The following is a 15,961-nucleotide window of genomic DNA, read 5'->3' as shown; positions in this document are numbered from 1 at the left end:
AACCGACTGACTGGGTCAGCTTGATGGAATGTGTTAGAAAGCCTTCGGGAAACCTGCGCATCTGCCTTGATCCCAAGGATCTCAATAAGAATATAATGCGTGAACACTACCCCATCCCGAAGCGGGACGTACTCACCAGTGAGATGGCACACACGTTTTTTCACCAAGTTAGATGCGTCACATGGATTTTGGCAAATCCAGCTGGATGAGTCCAGCAGAAGGCTCTGCACCTTCAACACACCGTTTGGCAGATACTGCTAGAATCGCATGCCGTTTGGCATAGTCTCGGCATCGGAGATCTTTCATTGCATCATGGAGCAGATGATGGAGGGCATTGGAAGGGGTTCGTGTGTACGTGGACGACATCATCGTATGGTCCATGACCCCTGAAGAGCATGTTTCCCATCTTCAGCAGGTATTCCGACGTGTCCATGCCAATGGCCTGAAGCTGAACAGGTCCAAATGTTGCTTTGGCATGTCGACACTCAAGTTCCTAGGTGACCAGATCTCTCAACTGGGCGTGTGCCCGGACACAGACAAGGTCAAGGCCATTGAAGCCATGAAGGTCCCTGAAGACAAGACGGCGGTGTTGCGCTTCCTGGGCATGGTCAATTTCCTGGGCAAGTTCATCCCAAACCTGGCTTCACACTCCACGGCCCTACGAAACCGGGTGAAAAAGTCCACTGTCTTTGAGTGGAAGGTAGTACATCAGGCAGAGTGGTTGGAGCTGAAAGCCAAGCTCACCACTGCACCCGTCTTGGCATTTTTCGACCCAGGCAGGGAGACAAAGATCTCAACAGATGCGAGCCAGGGTGGCATCGGTGCCGTGCTGCTTCAACGCGATGACACTTCATCCTGGGCATCGCATCGAGGGCCATGACGCCCACCAAAACAAGGTATGCGCAAATAGAGAAGGAATGCCTGGGTCTTCTCACTGGCATTCTCAAGTTTCACGACTATGTCTATGGCCTGCCGACATTCACTGTCGTGACGAACCATAGGCCTCTGGTCCACATTATCCACAAGGACCTGAATGACATGACGCCTCGTTTGCAGCGCATCCCCCTCAAACTCAGAAGGTACGACTTTGACTTAGTGTACACGCCTGGCAAGGAGCTCATCATCGCTGATGCATTGTCCCGCTCCATCACATTGCCTAGTGAACCGCTGGAAATCATCCGGCAGATTGAATCACAGGTGCAGCTGTGTGCTAGCACCCTCCCGGCGTCTTATGAGAAGGTGGTTCGTATCCGCGAGGAGGCAGACAAAGACCTCCTCTTGCAGCGTGTCATGCACCACCTCGCCAATGGCTGGCAGAAAGGGCAGTGCCCTCAATTTTACAATGTAAAGGACGACCTGATGGTGATTGATGGTATCCTCCTCAAGCTGGACCGGGTTGTCATTCCACACAGTCTCCGTGCAATCCATGAGGACATCTGGGCATCGAGAAGTGCATACGCAGCACCAGGCTGTCTACTGGCCCGGTATTAGCCAGGACATCTCGAACACAGTCCTCAACTGTGCGACCTGTCAATGCTTCCAGCCAGCGCAGAGCAAGGAGACGCTCTAGCAGCATGAAATCGAGACCTCCCCGTGGTCCAAGGTTGGCATCGACCTCTTTCGTGCGAATGGTCATGACTACGTGTTGATTATTGACTATTTCTCCAATTACCCTGAAGTCGTGAAGCTCTCAGACCTCACATCTCGGACCGTCATCAAGGCCTGTAAGGAGACGTTCTCCAGGCATGGTAACCCACTCACTGTTATGAGTGACAATGGCCAGTGCTTCAACAGCCACGAGTGGTCTATGTTTGCCAAGTCATACCATTTCAAACATGTCACTTCCAGCCCACACTATCCGCAGTCCAATGGGAAGGTTGAAAAAGGGGTGCACATTGTGGAACAGCTCATCTGCAAGGCTGCGGATTCAGCTTCTGACATCTACCTCGCATTGCTTGCGTACAGGGCAACCCCACTGTCCACTGGCATGTCGCCGGCTCAACTCCTGATGAACAGGAACCTGCGGACGACACTTCCAGCCATATACTTGCCCAACCTGGATCACCTCCCGGTGCTGCAGAAGGTGCAGCAGCTCCGAAACCAGCAAAAGCAGGGCTATGATGCTCATGCCACCGATTTGCCCATGTTATCCCCGGCAGACACTGTAAGGATCAAGATACCGGAAGGTGGCTGGTCTGCTTCAGCTGTCGTTGTTCGATAGGCTGCGCCCCGCTCGTATGTTGTACGTATGGCCGATGGTTCTGTTGTGCAACGAAACAGACTGGCACTGCGCAAAGTTGCCTGCCCACAACTTCTTTCTTCTCCGTTCCCGTCAGTTGTTTTGCCACCTCCTGATACCTCGAACTATGAGGCCACCAGTCAGGCTTCCTTCCCACCTGTCAAGGCGCCGTCGTCCCCACCACCACCTCTCCGGCAGTCGACAAGGATCAGACGCAAGTCCCAGAGACTGGCCTTATGAACATTTGTTTTGGTTGCTATGTTCTGTTTTCTCACATTAGACGGCTGTCTTCACATGTAAATACGTTCACATATGCCACCGCTTGTAAATATGTTAATATATGCCACCACATGTAAGTACGTTCCCATATGCCAACAAAACATTAAAAAAGGGGGAGATATCATGATATGTAGATAATGCTATACAGACAGGCAGCTAATGAACACAGAGAACAGGACATGACCAATGAGCAGGCAGGACACTCGGGTGGTATCTCGCTATAAAAGGCATGAGGCACTCACACTCCGCCTCTTTCCACTGATGAACATCTACAGAGTGAGTCAGCGTGTATTTACAGTATCACATCTCCAGCACGTGGCTAAGAGCTAGTCTGGTTCAGTCAGACATTTAGGCTAGCAGAGTCGAACTCATAGAGAACTGTGCTACTGATTCAATAAATCAGATTGAACTAACTTCAAGGTCTGGAGTATCTTTTGGTTAAAGTTGCAGCCTGTGTTATCCCAGAGTACATAACACGACAGGCTCGATTATACCCAGATCTTCCAATCTCTTTAGCTCTGCTTCAACTCTGCTTCAACCTTCTGATGCAATGCAAATCACACTTGTCTGCCTCTGAAATCTTAGGCATTGAATGTGGAATGACATGTATCTTGACTTTTACACCCTTAATCTGGCCCAATTCCTTGTGGAAGATGTCTTCATATCTCCTTAAGACATCTTGGAGGACGGCGTCAAATATTTTGAAGATTTCCTGCCAGTTGAGCCTAACCTGTAACCAGTCTCTTCCCATTCCGAACAGAATGGGTCCATGTCCTTCCAAGAAAACCAAAGGCAGATCGGCCTCCTGCCCTCTGTGGGAAGCTAGAGTATTGGTTGCCCCAGTGTATCTTGAAAGCTTGACTGTAGTACTCTTCAAGCTTAAAGACTACATTCCAGCATGAAGATATTGGAAGCCTGCTCCCCCACTACGGTCACCTAAGCGCTGGTGTAGACTTCCATTTTAAGAGGTTTACCATTTTCCCTTAAGACAATTTTAATTGAAGTCACCTTATTCAATTGGACTGCATTCAAAGAATCATCTTTTTCGGTGGTTACTGACTAATGAGTGCGATTGTGCACCTAAGAAACTGGTCATGCGTTCTGTGGTTTTTTTCATGGCTGATGAGCCTGATCCTGGAGCCGTGTTTTCAATTGCACACTTAGGAGGTGTTAGCGCGAGGTGGCATCGATCCTTGGACTTTAGATCACTGGTATTCCTTTCTCAGACTCCTTTTCCGGGGCTCCTCTTGCCTTCAGGTTTCCTCGAAGAATTGTGTCCCTTCAATCAGGAGGTTCTTCCAAATGGGTATTTTCCGAGCAAGGATCTCCCAGGTATTTGACATCTATGTTGCATTTCCTGAGGTAAACCTTCAAGGTGTCATTGAAATGCTCCCTTTGTCGTCCTCCTGTTCGGGAGGCTTCCTTGAGCTTTACAAATAAGATTTACTTTGGCAGTCGGGATTCTGACATCCTAAGCCCATGGCCGGCCCAGTGGAGTTGGTTTCGGATGATCATGGCCTCGATGCTGATGCTCTTGGCTCCTTCGAGGACACTGATGTTAGTACACCTCTCCTCCCAGCTGATGCAAAGAATCTATCTCCGACAGCGTTGATGGTACCTCTGCGGGGCCTTGAGGTGACATCTGTATGTAGTCCCAAGTTTTCTGAGCCGCATAGGAGAGTTTGGAGAATGACCACCTTGCACACAAGGATCTTGGTGTCAGCACGGATGTCATGGTCGTCAAAGACTCTTGTCCTTTTGTGTCCGAAGATGGCGCTCGCGGATTGGATACGATGTTGGACCTCCGCATCATTGTTTTCTTTTTCTTTATTCGTTCACGGGATGTGGGCGTCGCTGGCTGGGCCAGAATTTATTGCCATCCCGGAGGGCATTTAAGAGTCACCCACATTGCTATGAGTCTGGAGTCACATGTAGGCCAGACCAGGTAAGGACAGCGGACTCCCTTCCCTAAAGGACATTAGTGAACCAGATGGGTTTTTACGACAATTGACAATGATGTCATGGTCGTCATTAGACATTTAATTCCAGGTTTCTACTAAATTCAAATTCCACCAACTGCCCTGGTGGGATTCGAACCCAGGTCCCCAAATCATTAGCCTGGGTCGCTGAATTACTAGTCCAGTGACAATGTAGTATGCCACTGTCAGCCTTAGACTGAAGGTGGCTCCCCAGGTATGGGAAATATTGCACATTTGGCCGGGTTTCTCCGTTGATCTTGATGGAGGGAGAGACCGGATCTTAACCTGGGGTGGGTTGGTAGAGGACTTGAGTCTTCTTGGGGTTGAGGCTGAGACCGATTCTTTGGTATGCTTCCACAAAGGTGTCAAACATGGCTTGGATATTCTCTTGTGAGAGTGTAAAGATGGCAACGTCATCCGCATACTGAAGTCCCACGAGCTGTGTCAATGTTGTTTTTTTCTTGGATTTCAACCAGTTGTGGTGGAAATGTTATCCGTCCATCCTGCAGATGATGTACACTCCAGTGGGAAGCTTGCTCTTGACAAGGTGAAGGGTGGCGGCGATGAAGATGGAGAAAAGGGTGGGGGCAATTACACATCCCTGCTTAACTCCAGTCTTGACCTCAAAGGTTTCTGTCTTATTCCCGTCGGGTGGGGTGGGTGGGGGGTGGGGAGGAGGGGAACCTGCACCAGGGGGTACCTCAAATGTGGCATGGCCCGCGATCGGTGCCCACCGATCGTCGGGCCGTCCTCTCTGAAGGAGGACCTCCTTCCTTCCGCGGCCCCGCAAGATCCATCCGCCATCTTCTTGCGGGGCGGACTCAGAGAGGACGGCAACCAAGCATGCGCGGGTGACGCCAGTTATGCGGCGCCGGCCGGGTCATCTATGCGGCGCCGCCTTTACGCGGCGACAAGGCCTGGCGCGTGTAGATGATGCGGCCCCGATCCTAGCCCATTGTCGGGGCCTGAATCGGTCGGGATCGGGGCCGTTTCGCGCCGTCGTGAACCTCGACGGCGTTCACTATGGCGTTGGCACTTCGGCGTGGGAGTGGAGAATCCCGCCCTCAGTATCTCCTGAATTTTCTCCTGGTTCTGGCTCTCCAATAGTCACCAATCTCTCAATGGAGGATACCATGCATAGAGATGAGAGGGTGATTGTTGCACTCATTACCAAAATGGACTCATCCACCATTCTTGCCAGGTCACGCATACTCTAGAAATTCTGCCAGATCTTCACATGTCTCAGAGAGAGAAGTTGTATGAATTATACTTGTCACAGAGGTGTTCATATCCAGCCAGTGCCACATACACACACCCATCCCATCATCTGTACCCAGATATACTCCCTTGCAACTCCCCCAGAACCAATAAATAGTCCCACAGATCCTCACCCACCCAGAACTAACTGCGGCTTCTCCTTATCCAACTGATCTATCCCGCCTCTTAAGCAGCCAGAACCAGGCTTGCTCCAACCTTATCAGGGCACCCAGATTTGGCACCTCCCCCAATGGTCCTTATCCTCTCATGCATGTTATGGACCATTGTTCCCTGCAAAGACAAGTGGGCAATAATGAATTCCATATCTGGAGAGATCCAACCCTTAGAGTGGTTCCAACAAGCTCTGTTGCTTTTCCCCTTATTTCACTTTGCACCTACCGTGCCATGTAACCTTCTCCAACCCTACGTCCTCGACTCCGGGAGCCTGGTCAGCTGCCGATGCTTCTCGTGTTGCCATTGCGGACATGCATGGAGCACCCCCCTATTGTCCTGGGTAATTCTGCACACACCACAACACATGCTTATCCTTCCATAGGTGTGCACCTACATTGGATGTTTGGTTAACCCTTTCTGTACTGCAAGGGTGGTCCACTTACACTCTTGCAGTACAGAAAAGGCCATCAGCCTTTTTTTTGGCACAGCAGCCAGGTCCTACAGACCATCCCATGGCTGGTGACCTCATCTGCATCCTCAATTCAGGCTTGCTTGGTCAAGCGGGAATATTTTCAGAAACTCCCACCATTTGGTTATGGTCTGGAGGATAGCCAGCAGGCGTCAAACCATGGGCCACCCATGATGGTGCCTCTGCCATTGCTCCAGATAGGCAGTCTTGTTGCCTTCTGACCATCTGCCAGAGGATGCAGAAGTGGAGACAGTCAACATTCATGCAGAATGCCTTATGGGAATGCAGAATACAGCAGCACGTCTGCCTGCAGATTTTTAGTCTGTACCCTTTTGCTGCACACTGCCCTCCAGGTACAGCCCCTCTGTTGGCCTGCAGCACTCTGCTGGCGGCCTTTTTACCTTCAGCCACTGGCTGGTAACTACCTACACCGTAACCACTCACAACCCACTTTGGGCTTCTTATTTGCCTTGTCCTAACATTGACCATTAATTGGTCTCCCAGCATATAATCCCAATGGGACCATGCCACACACTTTAGCCAATATCATCCCTTTGCCTAGTGTAATACTCCCCCCAGCGTATGTAAAAAGCTGAGGGCAATCACTTACATTTCAATTTCAAATGAGTTTGGGAGAGGTGGACCCAGAGACAGACAGCAGCTGCTGAAAGAGCGGGAAAGAGGAGGACCCAGAGACAGACAGCAGCTGCTGAAAGAGCGGGAAAGAGGAGGATCCGGAGATGGACAGCAGCTGCTGAAAGAGGAGGATACAGAGATAGACAGCTGCTGAGAGAGCGGGAGAGAAGAGGGTCTGAGAGTGACAGCAGGACCTGAAAGACTGGGAGAGAGGAGGATCCGGAGAGAGACAACTGCACCTGAAAGAGCGGGAGAGAGGAGGAGCCGGAGCGGGACAGCAGCTGCTGATAGAGCGGGATTGAGGAGGGAGCCTGGTGCGGGTCAGCAGCTGCTGATAGAGCGGGAGAGAGGAGGGTCCGGAGACGGACAGCATCTGCTGATAGAGCGGGAGTGAGGAGGATCCGGAGACGGACAGCAGCAGCTGATCGAGCAGGAGAGAGGAGGATCCGGAGACGGACAGCAGCTGCTGAAAGAGCGGGAGAGAGGAGGGTCCGGAGACGGACAGCAGCAGCTGATTGAGCAGGAGAGAGGAGGGTCCGGAGACGGACAGCAGCAGCTGATTGAGCAGGAGAGAGGAGGGTCCGGAGACGGACAGCAGCAGCTGATCGAGCGGGAGAGAGGAGGATCCGGAGACGGACAGCAGCTGCTGAAAGAGCGGGAGAGAGGCGGGTCCGGAGACGGACAGCAGCTGCTGAAAGAGCGGGAGTGAGGAGGGTCCGGAGACGGACAGCAGCTGCTGAAAGAGCGGGAGAGAGGAGGGTCCGGAGACGGACAGCAGCTGCTGAAAGAGCGGGAGAGAGGAGGGTCCGGAGACGGACAGCAGCAGCTGATCGAGCAGGAGAGAGGAGGATCCGGAGACGGACAGCAGCTGCTGAAAGAGCGGGAGAGAGGAGGGTCCGGAGACGGACAGTAGCTGCTGATAGAGCGGGAGAGAGGAGAGTCCGGAGACGGACAGCAGCAGCTGATCGAGCAGGAGAGAGGAGGATCCGGAGACGGACAGTAGCTGCTGATAGAGCGGGAGAGAGGAGGATCCGGAGACGGACAGCAGCTCCTGATAGAGCGGGAGTGAGGAGGATCCGGAGACGGCAGCAGCTGCTGAAAGAGCGGGAGAGAGGAGGGTCCGGAGACGGACAGCAGCTGCTGAAAGAGCGGGAGATAGGAGGGTCCGGAGACGGACAGCAGCAGCTGATCGAGCAGGAGAGAGGAGGATCCGGAGACGGACAGCAGCTGCTGAAAGAGCGGGAGAGAGGAGGGTCCGGAGACGGACAGTAGCTGCTGATAGAGCGGGAGAGAGGAGGGTCCGGAGACGGACAGCAGCAGCTGATCGAGCAGGAGAGAGGAGGATCCGGAGACGGACAGTAGCTGCTGATGGAGCGGGAGAGAGGAGGATCCGGAGACGGACAGCAGCTCCTGATAGAGCGGGAGTGAGGAGGATCCGGAGATGGACAGCAGTTCCTAATAGAGTGGGAGAGAGGAGGATCCGGAGACGGACAGCAGCTCCAGATAGAGACTGACAGCAGCTGCTGAAAGAGGTGTCCTGTTCAGTCCAGCCTGTGGATGAAGAATGGACTGACCACATTCTGAGAAAGGACAAAATTGCCATTACAGATAACAGGTAGTTGACCGCTTGGTGAGCATTCTTCTTGCTTATATTTCATAATTCTCAGAAACCTCCCTTGCGGGATAAATAAATGCCCCTCTTTGGCTCACCCTAGCCCAGAAACATTGTGCTACAGTCCTCAGTGCATAAACCCCAACACTAGAAGCTAGAGACGAGTCCAAAGAGGAATTTTCCACAAGCCTCAAATAATCCTTGGCTCGAGTCCCGACGGGCAACAAGTTGATCTTCCTTGGCAACTTCAACACCAGAGTTGGAAAGGACACAGACCTCGGCAGAGAGGAGGGAGGAAATCCAACACCTATGGTGGGGGGATAGGGGCCGGGGATATAAAATTCCACCCATGGTGTTTGTGGATGGATTTAATCTATGACTCATAGGCCTGCATCTTCTTGTCAGCTGTGAAGGGGATGGGGGAAAATGATTGTCATAATATACACCAGTATATCATGGTGCAGACACACAGTGGGACCAACCAACATACACAACACCGCAGCAAATCACAAGTGAGAGCGCACGCACTAGAAAGACAGGGAGCATCAGAGTTCCCGCTCATTCGAGTAGCAGCTAGCTAGGAGCACAGAGCTCACAGCCTGCAACACAGACATTCACCATGTGCTGAGTGCATCAACTGGTTAGGACAAGGCAAAGGTCTTTAGTTAAAGCTGGTATTGTATTTACCCACAGTTCAAGTATGTTTAAATAGTTAACCTTTTAATAAAATAGTGTTGCACCACTTCAAGTGTTGGTGACCTGTATGTGATCCAGAACACCCAACACATCATGATACCAGGAGTGATTGCATACTAGCACTACTTAGACCTACCTGCAAGTGATCTGCCTTCCGCCAGCATTCCGTCATTCTGCAACATGGACAACATCAGCCCGCCGCCGCCGCTCCGCATCGCCGGCAACCTCGGGGCCAACTGCAAGATTTTAAGACAGCGCTTCCAGCTCTACCTCGAAGCCACGGACAGGGAGGGCACCTCGGACACCAGAAAGATTGTTCTTCTCCTCTCCACGGCCAGGGACCATGCCATCCATATTTTCAACTCTCTCACCTTTGCAGATGACGAAGACAAGACGAAGTTCAAGACGGTTCTCCTCAAATTTGACACTCACTGCAGCGTAGAGGTGAATGAAAGTTTTGAACGCTACGTGTTCCAGCAGCGTCTGCAGGGTAAGGACGAACCCTTCCAATCCTTTTTAACGCACCTTCGAATCCTTGCGCAATCATGCAGCTACGGGCCCACCTCCGACTCCATGATACGCGGCCAGATCCTTTTCGGTGTTCAGTCGGACCCCCTACGTCAGCAGCTCCTCAAGGTAAAGCAACACACCCTAGCGACCGCCATCAAGACCTGTGTCCTACACGAAAATGCCATCAGTCGGTACTCCCATATACAAGCGGCTGAAACAGCGCGGCAAGGTCCCCACGAGACGGAATGGGTCCAAGTGATTGAACACCTCCAGGACCTCAGCCTGGATGAGGACGGCCATTTCGCCCGCTTTTCGCGGACTCCCGCGCTTGTCTGCACCAAACGAGGGGACGGCGATGTGGAGGAATGTAATGCCCAGGCGCGCACCATGCAGGACCGCACCGTGCATGCGCGGTGGCACAGCGAGCGTGCTGACGTCATGATGTGCGGCAACAGTGGTTCCGCCCATTTAAAGCGGAAATGCGCCGCAAAACCTCGACAAAGCCTATGATGTGGAAGACTTGGCCACGATGCTGCCTGCTGTCGAGCAGCTCAGCCTGCCAATTCATATCGCTTCAACCAGCCTCGCAGGAATGTTCGGGCAATTCAACCCACGGTCACCGAGTCCGATTCCGACCTCCCACACAGCAGTGACACCGAGGACCCAAAGGCGCCTTATCGAGTCGGTGTCGTAACTAAAAACAGGCTGTCCCCGAAGCAAAGACACCAGCCACTGACGGTATACAGCATCGATCCAGACGATGAGTGGTGAGCCACCCTGACGGTCAACCATAATTTGTCGCCCACCTCAGAGACTTGATTTGTGAACTTTGCACTAATGGACTCTCTGGTCTGTTCTGTTCTTCCATTTAATCGTTCAAGTGGTTTGTATATAGTGTTCATCTCGTTATTTGTTTGACACACTGTTTGTTTTCTGCACCAGGCACCTTCCCATGCAAATAGCTTAGTTTTATGTACATAGTCCTGTAAATATTTCGCACACACGTCGTCAGGAACATTCACCATACACTATTTATTGTCACGCCGGCACATTTTTTAATATAAAAGTGGGGATGTCATAATATACAGCAGTATATCATGGTGCAGACACACAGTGGGACCAATCAACATACACAACACCGCAGCCAATCACCAGTGAGAGCACACGCACTATAAAGACAGGGGACATCAGAGTTCCCGCTCATTCAAGTAGCAGCTAGCTAGGAGCACAGAGCTCACAGCCTGCAACACAGACATTGTGTTGAGTGCATCAACTGGTTAGGACAAGGCAAAGGTCTTTAGTTAAAGCTGGTATCGTATTTACCCACAGTTCAAGTATGTTTAAATAGTTAATCTTTTAATAAAATAGTGTTGCACCACTTTAAGTGTTGGTGACCTGTATGTGATCCAGAACACCCAACACATCAATGATAACTGGCAGTTCAGCATTCGCAACTATTAGAACTGCAGGATCCAGGCCATAATCTTTGTCAAAGTCTATAATAGAACTAATTTGAAATTAAACTATTATACTGTACATTGCAATAACACTTTATACATCTTGTATATACATATCCAGTGCATATAGTCCTTGATGTGATTTTATTTAAATAAAACGGTCAGTTTTCAAATGCATTATTACTTCAGCATGTGCATCCAGAACTGGCTAATAGAATCTCTGGATTAATCTGTAGTAATGGTCATAACCTTTTACTTAATGTGAAGGAGCTAACCTCTCGTCTTCCTGTCATCCACAATATATACCTCCTACACCATGAGCTTTTATTTTCTGCAATAACTTTTAATGTGGCACCTTATCAAATGCTTCCTGGAGATATAGGTATTATACATCCACCAGTTCCCATTCATCCACAACACATATAACTTCAGGGAATTCCAATCAATTAGAACCCAGAATCCTTACAGTGCAGAGCCTATCAAGTCTGCACCAACCCTCTGAAAGAGCACCCTACCTGGCCCCACTGCCCTGCCCTATCCACGTAACCCCACCTAACCTGCACATCTTTGGACTGTGGGAGGAAACCTGAGCACTTGGAGCAATCTCACGCAGACACGGGGTGGACATGCAAACTTCACACAGGCAGTCACCCAGGCCAGAACGGAACCCAGGTGCTAACCACTGTGCCTGTTGATCAAACATGATTTCCATTTCACAAAACCATGTTGACTCTGCCTGATTAGCTTGAATTTATCTAAATTGCCTGCTATAACAGTTTTACGAATAGCTTCTGACATTTTCCCTAGGACAGATGTTAAGTTAACTGGCCTGTAGTTTCTCAGTTTCTGTCTTCCTCCTTTTTGAATAAAGTAGTTCCGTCACCATTTTCCAATCTAATGGAAACTTCCCCGAATCTCGGGAATTTTGGAAAATTAAAACTATCACATTAACTTTCTCACTAAGACCACAGGATTAAGTTTGTTCGGACCCGAGGACTTCCTGCAGCTCCAACAATTTGCTCAACACCATTTCCCTTGTGATTGTATTTTTCTCGAATTGCACTTTTAACATGCCCAAATGTACCAAGGCAGATTACAGATGCATAATCAAAGAATGCTTTTTTTTCTTATAAATGTAGAGTACTCAATTATTTTTTTCCAATGAAGAGGCAGTTTAGCGTCGCCAATCCACCTACCCTGCACATCTTTAGGGTTGTGGGGGCGAAACCCACGCAAACACGGGGAGAATGTGCAAACTCGCTGGGTCAAAATCCTACAATTTCCTCCCTAATAGCAGTGTAGGTGTACCTAAAGTACAGGGACTGCAGCAGTTCAAGAAGGCAGCTCATCACCACCTTCTCAAAGGCAATTAGAGGTGGGAAATAAATGCTGCCCTAGCCAGCAATGTTCACATCCCATAAATTAATTTTTAAAAATCTGTCTGAACCACTATTTTAATTCATGCGCTGATAGTACTTCCAATGATGCCCAATGGATGGTGAAGCCCACACAGCAGCAGGTTTACTCCAGAATCATGTGGCTCAAAACATCGAGCTGTGGAGCTGCTGTTCATTCTGAGCCATTTGCCATCAGCTGCAGACAAAGGCCGAGAGGGAGGGAGGTGGATGGCTACAGTGGTTAACACAACTGCTCCACAGCGCCTGGGACCCGGGTTCGATTTCAGCCTTCGGTGACTGTTTTCACCATATCTGCGTGGGTTTCCTCTGGATACTCTGGTTTACTCCCACAGTCCAAATATGTGCAGGAGGAACAATATCTCATCTTCCGGTTAAGCACGCTACAGCCCTCCGGCCTGAACATCGAATTCCACAACTTCAGATTATCAGCTCTACCCCACCTCGACCCATTTGTTTTCATTTCATTTTAACTGTCTTTTACCATTTCTTTCTTTCTTAATATACATTTAATTCCCCCCCCCCCTCCCATCTTATCCACCTTTCTTTCACCTTTCTCCTCTTTGCTTCCCCCTTCCCCTCCCCCACATCTACAGTTCATCCTCTGAGGTTAGTTTCCCTGCTGTTTGACCTTTCACATCTTTTGTCCTCTCTGGGGACTGCCATTAGCACTCTTTCCCCTCGGTTTCTGTGGCCATTAGCACATGGTTTCCCTGGGTTTCTGTGGCTATGACTCATCTTTCATTCTCACTCCACAGTATAAATATTTCCCACTTTCTCTGTCTGTTAGCTTTGACAAAGAGTCATCGGACTTGAAATGTTAGCTCTTTTCTCTCCCTACAGATGCTGCCAGACTTGCTGAGATTTTCCAGCATTTTCTCTTTCGTTTCAGATTCCAGCATCCGCAGTAATTTGCTTTTATCCAAATATGTGCAGGTGGGGATACGCGGATAGGGTGGGTTCATGGGCCGAGGTTAGGGTGCTCTTTCAAGGGGTTAGTGCAGACTTGATGAGCCAAATGACGACCTCCTGCACCGTAGGGATTCTATGGACTTGGCTGGTGGAGGGCAGCCTCCAGCCAACTCACCTTGGACAAAGAGTAATGTCTCTGTATACGTTCATGTGTGAATGGGAGGAACACCTATCTCTGGTCCTCCAGGAAAGGGTGACAGCAGTAGGATAATCAACAGGCCGGATGAACAATTTCCCTGCACTCAAATGATGTCTGCCAAAGATTGAACAGTGCCAGGTATCTTGGCCATATTATGTGGCGTTGCTGATGGCACAGATGTGGAAACGAAATCTCACTGCGCTGAGATTGTGTGGAATCACTGCATCTAAAGTTACAGTTGGGAATTCTTTTGTAGAGGCATATATTTCACCTATGAATGCACATAGAATTTTGTGTCAATTGAATCTCTGTTGAATCCATGAGACTTGGAGAAGGAAGAAAGCAGAATATATTTACAAAAGTGAGAAATATATTTAATGAGTGAAAACCAATGCAATGCCACCTTTGTGCTTTGAAACTTTTTAATTTTCCTTACTCTACCACTACTTCTCAATGCAACCTGACATCTGCAGCAGAGGTGGAGGTAGCCTGTTTACTGCTATGCTCTATGGTCTGGGTTACCTTTGGCAGGCATCCTCTGGAGGCTTGAGGCCTGGTGGGCCCCAGCATGCAGAGGGTCTTCTTCTCTAACACAGGTGCTCCCTCCTTGGCCTGATCCGCTGCAAGCAGTGGAATCATTTGCAGAAGAGAGGTGGAGCAGCAGGGCAATATCATTTACAATATTCACTGCAGCAACTCATCAAGGCTCCTTTGACAGTGACTATCACCCTGGAACTTCTACCACCTAGAAGAACAAGAGCAGCAGATACCTGGGAACACCACCACCTACAGTTCCTCTCCAAGCCACACACCATCCTGACTTTGAACTGCATCACTGCTCCTTCACAGTTGCTAGGTGAAAATTCCGGAACTTCCTCCCTTTCAGCACTCTACACCACACGGGCTGCAGCAATTCAGGAAGGCGGCTCACTCCCACTTTCTCAAGGGCAATTAATAATGGGCAACAAAAGTGCTGGCCTGGCCAGCAATTTCCACGTGCTGTGGATCAATAGGAATAACACTGCTGCTGTCTGATCCACTGACCGTGTCGGACATCCCTGTGGACTCTGACCCTTAGACTGCGTGGTGCCCTTATGATGGTGTGATTTTGTAATGAGCAGAAGTTTGATGTACCCCAGCAGAGTGGATGAGATCATTCATTCCTTCTTCCACACTACAGGCGGTTACTCTTTGAACCCGATCGGCACTCTCCACCTTGGCAACTTCTTCCTGGGTCCCCATAGCCAGATGGGAGGGCCTCCTCCTCCCATCCCTCCGAAAAGGAACCTCCGATCTATCCTCGGCCAGCTGAAGGAGAATCTCCAGGGAGGCATTACTACACCCTGAGGCCACAAATTGCTGTTATCTCCACATTATTTTCTTTCATGGAATCTGGAGGTCCTGGCCAGCAGTGAGTGAATGGCTATCTGGGTGCCATTTAAATTTGGTGTCAGGACGTTGGAGCGTATGAGATGATGGTAGGACAGGCCACTTCCTGCCTGCCCCGCCATGGGATTCAACATGCTCCTTGTGGATGCATTATTGATGAGCATAATTAATGGAAAAAGACACACAAAGTGTGTGTTCCATTATCCAACCAGCTTGTTCTGAACATCGCTAATAAGTATTTGGTTATCTGTTCCCAAACAACTCTACAAATTGTTTTCATTTAAAGTGCAGTCTAGGCTGTATGATATTTTGCATAATCAATGCTGTCGTGTCTACTATGTAACTATAATTTACCAAATGTTAGTGAATAAGCGACACATAGTTTATGTAGATACAGCTTTCATTTAAGAGAGATGCATGCAGGTGATCAGAGGTCTGATCAAACAACTTCGTAGTGCCCGACTGGGTCTTGCAACAAGGCCTCACTCGGCGAGATACAGAGTAATATATCTAACTTTGCCATTAGAGTCATTTAAGTATTTCTGCACCTGATTATCCCGAGGCCCAGGAACTAACCCCCACATCTGGGAAACCTCGCCATTGCGCCGTATAACACGAATCCACACAAACGTGGGCGAGGGGTAACGGCACCTGTGTGGGTCTCCCAGGCCATCGGGGGCCCCCGGGTGGTCAGGTTCTGGGTAGGGTGATACCCTGGCTCTCCTACTGGCAGCTGGG

At 49.9% G+C, this 15,961-nt stretch overlaps 1 protein-coding gene across 11 annotated transcripts in view; it reads left to right on the top strand.

Moving 5' to 3' along the window:
• gabra2a (gamma-aminobutyric acid type A receptor subunit alpha2a) overlaps positions 1–15,961 on the top strand; it is a 499,051-nt gene that overhangs the window by 351,331 nt on the left and 131,759 nt on the right. The gene's annotated exons all lie outside the window — the stretch shown is intronic.

The sequence above is a fragment of the Scyliorhinus torazame genome, chromosome 3 (assembly GCF_047496885.1).
Source record: "Scyliorhinus torazame isolate Kashiwa2021f chromosome 3, sScyTor2.1, whole genome shotgun sequence".
Taxonomy (NCBI): Eukaryota; Metazoa; Chordata; class Chondrichthyes; order Carcharhiniformes; family Scyliorhinidae; genus Scyliorhinus; species Scyliorhinus torazame.
The sequence above is the reverse complement of the archived record's forward strand: the minus strand, read 5'-3'. Positions and strand labels throughout refer to the sequence as shown.